The following is a 9,424-nucleotide window of genomic DNA, read 5'->3' as shown; positions in this document are numbered from 1 at the left end:
CTCTATCATATCTCACCACTATCTCTCTATCCCTCTTCTGCCCTCACTATCTCACCATCCTCCATCCTTCTCCTGCCCTCACTATCTCACCATCCTCCATCCCTCTCCTGCCCTCACTATCTCACCATCCTCCATCCCTCTCCTGCCCTCACTATGTCACCATCCTCCATCCGTCTCCTGCCCTCACTATGTCACCATCCTCCATCCCTCTACTGCCCTCACTATGTCACCATCCTCCATCCCTCTCCTGCCCTCACTATGTCACCATCCTCCATCCCTCTCCTGCCCTCACTATCTCACCATCCTCCATCCTTCTCCTGCCCTCACTATCTCTCCATCCCTCTCCTGCCCTCACTATCTCACCATCCTCCATCCCTCTCCTGCCCTCACTATCTCACCATCCTCCATCCCTCTCCTGCCCTCACTATCTCACCATCCTCCATCCTTCTCCTGCCCTCACTATCTCACCATCCTCCATCCCTCTCCTGCCCTCACTATGTCACCATCCTCCATCCCTCTCCTGCCCTCACTATCTCACCATCCTCCATCCCTCTCCTGCCCTCACTATCTCACCATCCTCCATCCCTCTCCTGCCCTCACTATCTCACCATCCTCCATCCCTCTCCTGCCCTCACTATGTCACCATCCTCCATCCCTCTCCTGCCCTCACTATCTCACCATCCTCCATCCCTCTCCTGCCCTCACTATGTCACCATCCTCCATCCCTCTCCTGCCCTCACTATCTCACCATCCTCCATCCCTCTCCTGCCCTCACTATCTCACCATCCTCCATCCCTCTCCTGCCCTCACTATCTCACCATCCTCCATCCCTCTCCTGCCCTCACTATGTCACCATCCTCCATCCCTCTCCTGCCCTCACTATCTCACCATCCTCCATCCCTCTCCTGCCCTCACTATCTCACCATCCTCCATCCTTCTCCTGCCCTCACTATCTCTCCATCCTCCATCCCTCTCCTGCCCTCACTATCTCACCATCCTCCATCCTTCTCCTGCCCTCACTATCTCTCCATCCCTCTCCTGCCCTCACTATCTCACCATCCTCCATCCCTCTCCTGCCCTCACTATCTCACCATCCTCCATCCCTCTCCTGCCCTCACTATCTCACCATCCTCCATCCCTCTCCTGCCCTCACTATCTCACCATCATCCATCCCTCTCCTGCCCTCACTATGTCACCATCCTCCATCCCTCTCCTGCCCTCACTATGTCACCATCCTCCATCCCTCTCCTGCCCTCACTATCTCACCATCCTCCATCCTTCTCCTGCCCTCACTATCTCTCCATCCCTCTCCTGCCCTCACTATCTCACCATCCTCCATCCCTCTCCTGCCCTCACTATGTCACCATCCTCCATCCCTCTCCTGCCCTCACTATCTCTCCATCCCTCTCCTGCCCTCACTATCTCACCATCCTCCATCCCTCTCCTGCCCTCACTATGTCACCATCCTCCATCCCTCTCCTGCCCTCACTATCTCACCATCCTCCATCCCTCTCCTGCCCTCACTATGTCACCATCCCTCTCCTGCCCTCACTATCTCACCATCCTCCATCCCTCTCCTGCCCTCACTATCTCACCATCCTCCATCCCTCTCCTGCCCTCACTATCTCACCATCCTCCATCCCTCTCCTGCCCTCACTATCTCACCATCATCCATCCCTCTCCTGCCCTCACTATCTCACCATCCTCCATCCCTCTCCTGCCCTCACTATCTCACCATCCTCCATCCCTCTCCTGCCCTCACTATCTCACCATCCTCCATCCCTCTCCTGCCCTCACTATCTCACCATCCTCCATCCCTCTCCTGCCCTCACTATGTCACCATCGTCCATCCCTCTCCTGCCCTCACTATGTCACCATCCTCCATCCCTCTCCTGCCCTCACTATCTCACCATCCTCCATCCTTCTCCTGCCCTCACTATGTCACCATCCTCCATCCCTCTCCTGTGTAGTGGGATGAGGCTCCAATATGAATGAATTCAGTGTAATGGGATGAGGCTCCAATATGAGTGAATTCAGTGTAGTGGGATGAGGCTCCAATATGAATGAATTCAGTGTAATGGGATGAGGTTCCAATATGAATGAATTCAGTGGTGGGATGAGGCTCCAATATGAATGAATTCAGTGTAGTGGGATGAGGCTCCAATATGAATGAATTCAGTGGTGGGATGAGGCTCCAATATGAATGAATTCAGTGTAGTCGGATGAGGCTCCAATATGAATGAATTCAGTGGTGGGATGAGGCTCCAATATGAATGAATTCAGTGTAATGGGATGAGGCTCCAATATGAATGAATTCAGTGTAGTCGGATGGGGCTCCAATATGAATGAATTCAGTGTAATGGGATGAGGCTCCAATATGAATGAATTCAGTGTAGTCGGATGAGGCTCCAATATGAATGAATTCAGTGTAGTGGGATGAGGCTCCAATATGAATGAATTCAGTGCAGTGGGATGAGGCTATGTATGGTTTTGCTCCATTGTTATTCTGGGATGGAGAAGAAGACCAGGCGCTGGATCCTGTTCTAGGGGACTGTGTGTGTGTCTGTCTCCCTGTCTCTTTGTGTGTGTGTGTGTGTGTGTGTGTGTGTGTGTGTGTGTGTGTGTGTGTGCGTGTGTGTGTGTGTGTGTCAGGGGACAGCTCAGCATGATAATGTAGGTTTAACGCCCCATCCTGCAGAGCCATGATGATGTCATCCTCCCACAGAGCAGGGAACTGTGGAGGACCATCCATCTGTGTGTGGTGTCTGGTGTATGATGTGTGGTGTGTGTCTGGTGTGTGTGGTGTCTGGTGTGTGTGGTGTCTGGTGTATGATGTGTCTGGTGTGTGGTGTGTGTCTGGTGTGTGTGGTGTCTGGTGTATGATGTGTCTGGTGTGTGTGTGTGTGTTTGATAGTGTTTGTGTGTGTGTTCTCATGTGGACGACTAGTGTGGGTGGGTGATTGTGTGGGTGGGTGATTGTAAGGTTGGGTGGGTGGGTGATTGTAAGGGTGGGTGGGTGATTTGTAAGGGTGGGTGGGTGGGTGATTGTAAGGGTGGGTGGGTGATTGTAAGGGTGGGTGGGTGGGTGATTGTAAGGGTGGGTGGGTGATTGTAAGGGTGGGTGGGTGATTTGTAAGGGTGGGTGGGTGGGTATTGTAAGGGTGGGTCGGTGATTGTAAGGGTGGGTGGGTGGGTGATTTGTAAGGGTGGGTGGGTGGGTGATTGTAAGGGTGGGTGGGTGGGTATTGTAAGGGTGGGTGGGTGATTGTACGGGTGGGTGTGTGGGTGGGTGTGGAGGGGCTTCCCTTGAATGAGACGATATCTAAGTATACACCACTATCTTCTATTTCACAAAGGACAACCAACACACACACACACACACACACACACACACACACACATACAAACAAACTGAGACTGAGACAAATGGGAAAGGTCACCTGGTTGCTAGGTGATAGAACCATCCGAGAGAGAGAGAGAAACAGAGAGAGGTACACAGAGATAGAGGCAGAGAGAGAGAGAGATGCAGAGAGAGAGAGAGGTACACAGAGATAGAGGCAGAGAGAGAGAGAGGTACATAGAGCTAGAGGCAGAGAGAGAGAGACCGAGAGAGCAGCGTCTGTGACTGTTCCCTACAACATGTATAAGCTAGCACAGTAGCATAGAGAGACCGAGGATGCCATGTAGATACTTCATAGAGTTGGCTTAACTAACGTTGGACCAGAGCTAGCCCTTCATCATTACATCATTACATTATACAGTACGTAATGCCGCCTAGAGTTTGAGAGCGAGACCAGAGCTAGCCCTTCATCATTACATTATACAGTACGTAATGCCGCCTAGAGTTTGAGAGCGAGACCAGAGCTAGCCCTTCATCATTACATTATACAGTACGTAATGCCGCCTAGAGTTTGAGAGCGAGACCAGAGCTAGCCCTTCATCATTACATTATACAGTACGTAATGCCGCCTAGAGTTTGAGAGCGAGACCAGAGCTAGCCCTTCATCATTACATTATACAGTACGTAATGCCGCCTAGAGTTTGAGAGCGAGACCAGAGCTAGCCCTTCATCATTACATTATACAGTACGTAATGCCGCCTAGAGTTTGAGAGCGAGACCAGAGCTAGCCCTTCATCATTACATTATACAGTACGTAATGCCGCCTAGAGTTTGAGAGCGAGACCAGAGCTAGCCCTTCATCATTACATTATACAGTACGTAATGCCGCCTAGAGTTTGAGAGCGAGACCAGAGCTAGCCCTTCATCATTACATTATACAGTACGTAATGCCGCCTAGAGTTTGAGAGCGAGACCAGAGCTAGCCCTTCATCATTACATTATACAGTACGTAATGCCGCCTAGAGTTTGAGAGCGAGACCAGAGCTAGCCCTTCATCATTACATTATACAGTACGTAATGCCGCCTAGAGTTTGAGAGCGAGACCAGAGCTAGCCCTTCATCATTACATTATACAGTACGTAATGCCGCCTAGAGTTTGAGAGCGAGACCAGAGCTAGCCCTTCATCATTACATTATACAGTACGTAATGCCGCCTAGAGTTTGAGAGCGAGACCAGAGCTAGCCCTTCATCATTACATTATACAGTACGTAATGCCGCCTAAAGTTTGAGAGCGAGACCAGAGCTAGCCCTTCATCATTACATTATACAGTACGTAATGCCGCCTAGAGTTTGAGAGCTAGACCAGAGCTAGCCCTTCATCATTACATTATACAGTACGTAATGCCGCCTAGAGTTTGAGAGCGAGACTAGAGCTAGCCCTTCATAATTACATTATACAGTACGTAATGCCGTCTAGAGTTTGAGAGCGAGACCAGAGCTAGCCCTTCATCATTACATTATACAGTATGTAATGCCGCCTAGAGTTTGAGAGCGAGACCAGAGCTAGCCCTTCATCATTACATTATACAGTATGTAATGCCGCCTAGAGTTTGAGAGCGAGACCAGAGCTAGCCCTTCATCATTACATTATACAGTACGTAATGCCGCCTAGAGTTTGAGAGCGAGACCAGAGCTAGCCCTTCATCATTACATTATACAGTACGTAATGCCGCCTAGAGTTTGAGAGCGAGACCAGAGCTAGCCCTTCATCATTACATTATACAGTACGTAATGCCGCCTAGAGTTTGAGAGCGAGACCAGAGCTAGCCCTTCATCATTACATTATACAGTACGTAATGCCGCCTAGAGTTTGAGAGCGAGACCAGAGCTAGCCCTTCATCATTACATTATACAGTACGTAATGCCGCCTAGAGTTTGAGAGCGAGACCAGAGCTAGCCCTTCATCATTACATTATACAGTACGTAATGCCGCCTAGAGTTTGAGAGCGAGACCAGAGCTAGCCCTTCATCATTACATTATACAGTACGTAATGCCGCCTAGAGTTTGAGAGCGGGACCAGAGCTAGCCCTTCATCATTACATTATACAGTACGTAATGCCGCCTAGAGTTTGAGAGCGAGACCAGAGCTAGCCCTTCATCATGACATTATACAGTACGTAATGCCGCCTAGAGTTTGAGAGCGAGACCAGAGCTAGCCCTTCATCATTAAATTATACAGTACGTAATGCCGCCTCGAGTTTGAGAGCGAGACCAGAGCTAGCCCTTCATCATGGCATTACATTATACAGTACGTAATGCCGCCTAGAGTTTGAGAGCGAGACCAGAGCTAGCCCTTCATCATTACATTATTACGTAATGCCGCCAGAGCGAGACCAAGCTAGCCCTTCATCATTACATTATACAGTACGTAATGCCGCCTAGAGTTTGAGAGCGAGACCAGAGCTAGCCCTTCATCATTACATTATACAGTACGTAATGCCGCCTAGAGTTTGAGAGCGAGACCAGAGCTAGCCCTTCATCATTACATTATACAGTACGTAATGCCGCCTAGAGTTTGAGAGCGAGACCAGAGCTAGCCCTTCATCATTACATTATACAGTACGTAATGCCGCCTAGAGTTTGAGAGCGAGACCAGAGCTAGCCCTTCATCATTACATTATACAGTACGTAATGCCGCCTAGAGTTTGAGAGCGAGACCAGAGCTAGCCCTTCATCATTACATTATACAGTACGTAATGCCGCCTAGAGTTTGAGAGCGAGACCAGAGCTAGCCCTTCATCATTACATTATACAGTACGTAATGCCGCCTAGAGTTTGAGAGCGAGACCAGAGCTAGCCCTTCATCATTACATTATACAGTACGTAATGCCGCCTAGAGTTTGAGAGCGAGACCAGAGCTAGCCCTTCATCATTACATTATACAGTACGTAATGCCGCCTAGAGTTTGAGAGCGAGACCAGAGCTAGCCCTTCATCATTACATTATACAGTACGTAATGCCGCCTAGAGTTTGAGAGCGAGACCAGAGCTAGCCCTTCATCATTACATTATACAGTACGTAATGCCGCCTAGAGTTTGAGAGCGAGACCAGAGCTAGCCCTTCATCATTACATTATACAGTACGTAATGCCGCCTAGAGTTTGAGAGCGAGACCAGAGCTAGCCCTTCATCATTACATTATACAGTACGTAATGCCGCCTAGAGCCCTTCATCATTACATTATGTACGTAATGCCGCGAGACCAGAGCTAGCCCTTCATCATTACATTATACAGTACGTAATGCCGCCTAGAGTTTGAGAGCGAGACCAGAGCTAGCCCTTCATCATTACATTATACAGTACGTAATGCCGCCTAGAGTTTGAGAGCGAGACCAGAGCTAGCCCTTCATCATTACATTATACAGTACGTAATGCCGCCTAGAGTTTGAGAGCGAGACCAGAGCTAGCCCTTCATCATTACATTATACAGTACGTAATGCCGCCTAGAGTTTGAGAGCGAGACCAGAGCTAGCCCTTCATCATTACATTATACAGTACGTAATGCCGCCTAGAGTTTGAGAGCGAGACCAGAGCTAGCCCTTCATCATTACATTATACAGTACGTAATGCCGCCTAGAGTTTGAGAGCGAGACCAGAGCTAGCCCTTCATCATTACATTATACAGTACGTAATGCCGCCTAGAGTTTGAGAGCGAGACCAGAGCTAGCCCTTCATCATTACATTATACAGTACGTAATGCCGCCTAGAGTTTGAGAGCGAGACCAGAGCTAGCCCTTCATCATTACATTATACAGTACGTAATGCCGCCTAGAGTTTGAGAGCGAGACCAGAGCTAGCCCTTCATCATTACATTATACAGTACGTAATGCCGTCTAGAGTTTGAGAGCGAGACCAGAGCTAGCCCTTCATCATTACATTATACAGTACGTAATGCCGCCTAGAGTTTGAGAGCGAGACCAGAGCTAGCCCTTCATCATTACATTATACAGTACGTAATGCCGCCTAGAGTTTGAGAGCGAGACCAGAGCTAGCCCTTCATCATTACATTATACAGTAAGTAATGCCGCCTAGAGTTTGAGAGCGAGACCAGAGCTAGCCCTTCATCATTACATTATACAGTACGTAATGCCGCCTAGAGTTTGAGAGCGAGACCAGAGCTAGCCCTTCATCATTACATTATACAGTACGTAATGCCGCCTAGAGTTTGAGAGCGAGACCAGAGCTAGCCCTTCATCATTACATTATACAGTACGTAATGCCGCCTAGAGTTTGAGAGCGAGACCAGAGTTAGCCCTTCATCATTACATTATACAGTACGTAATGCCGCCTAGAGTTTGAGAGCGAGACCAGAGCTAGCCCTTCATCATTACATTATACAGTACGTAATGCCGCCTAGAGTTTGAGAGCGAGACCAGAGCTAGCTAACAAGCTTGTGAGCAGAGCGGCACCAACATTTTAATTAAAACACGTTTTTGTAGTTTAAAAAAAACAAATGTGTAATGTGACAACGATAGTTTTCTTAATTAGCATTGAACAAGTTAATCCTAATTCTTCTCTAATTAAAAATCTCTCCTTAATTTCTGAATCACGCTTGTAACGTCAGTAGTTACAGTAGACTAAGCTTCAGGAGGGCAGAGGGACGGGGAGGGGCAGCTAGCCTACACAGAAGATGTTCAGCTGGAATGCAGGCAGACACTGGAATACCTTTCTGAGTGACAGAGGGTTTGAAAAAATGTACGGAACTTCAAATAATTAACTGTTATTAACTGTTTCCCATGCTTTTAAAATAAATGTTTCTGTTCCGGAACGGTAGAGTTAAATTTTGTTCTCGGTTCTGGTTCTGTTCCTCAATTTTTTTTTCTTTGTTTTTCAGTTCCGTTCACTGAAACGGTTCCAACCCCTGATTCTTACATCCTGTAGGTATTTTTCTTGTCCAAGTCGGATATGGCAGTGTGAAGTGCAACGGCGATTACGTCATCCGTGGATCTGTTGGGGCGGTATGTGAGTTGTAGTGTGTCTAGGTTGTCAGGGGAAGGTGGAGGTGGAGGTGATCCTTAACTAGCCTCTCAAAGCACTTCATGATGACAGAAGAGAGTGCTGCGGGGCGATAGTCATTTAGTTCAGTTACCTTAGCTTACTTGGGTACAGGAACAATGGTGGACATCTTGAAGCATCGATTGAAAGGCCTTTGATGCCTCTTGTACATGACAGTACACCATAAAATAGAAAGTGTAACTTTCCTGAAGAATTGTGTGCTTTGCTTCAAGTCAAATTTTATTTGTCACGTGTCGATTACAACAGGTGTCGTAGGCCTTACCGTGAAATGCTTACTTACAAGCCCTTAACCAACATGTGGAGTTTAAAAAAAAGTAAGTAACAAAAAATATTTCGTAAAATAATTAATAAAAAAATACAATAACAAAACTAATATAATTAAAAGTAACACAATAAAATAACAATAATATATATATATCAGGAATCAAGGTAAGACCCAGATGTACACCGTGTCGAAGTAACAATATTTATTACAGCAACAGGGGCAAAGGTACAGGACGGCAGGCAGGCTCAGGGTAAGGTACAGGATGGCAGGCTCAGGGTCAGGTACAGGGCGGCAGGCAGGCTCAGGGTAAGGTACAGGACGGCAGGGTCAGGTACAGGACGGCAGGCAGGCTCAGGGTAAGGTACAGGACGGCAGGCTCAGGGTAAGGTACAGGACGGCAGGCTCAGGGTCAGGTACAGGACGGCAGGCTCAGGGTAAGGTACAGGACGGCAGGCTCAGGGTCAGGTACAGGACGGCAGGCAGGCTCAGGGTAAGGTACAGGACGGCAGGCTCAGGGTAAGGTACAGGACGGCAGGCTCAGGGTCAGGTACAGGATGGCAGGCTCAGGGTAAGGTACAGGACGGCAGGCTCAGGTTCATGGTACAGAACGGCAGGCAGGCTCAGGGTAAGGTACAGGACGGCAGGCTCAGGGTAAGGTACAGGACGGCAGGCTCAGGGTAAGGTACAGGACGGCAGGCTCAGGGTCAGGTACAGGACGGCAGGCTCAGGGTAAGGTACAAGA

General features: G+C 48.5%; 1 protein-coding gene across 2 annotated transcripts in view; it reads left to right on the top strand.

The window, feature by feature from the left end:
- LOC139421766 (rho GDP-dissociation inhibitor 2-like) overlaps window positions 1–9,424 on the top strand; it is a 37,489-nt gene that overhangs the window by 11,896 nt on the left and 16,169 nt on the right. The gene's annotated exons all lie outside the window — the stretch shown is intronic.

This window comes from Oncorhynchus clarkii, chromosome 12 (genome assembly GCF_045791955.1).
Source record: "Oncorhynchus clarkii lewisi isolate Uvic-CL-2024 chromosome 12, UVic_Ocla_1.0, whole genome shotgun sequence".
NCBI lineage: Eukaryota > Metazoa > Chordata > Actinopteri > Salmoniformes > Salmonidae > Oncorhynchus > Oncorhynchus clarkii.
The sequence above is the reverse complement of the archived record's forward strand: the minus strand, read 5'-3'. Positions and strand labels throughout refer to the sequence as shown.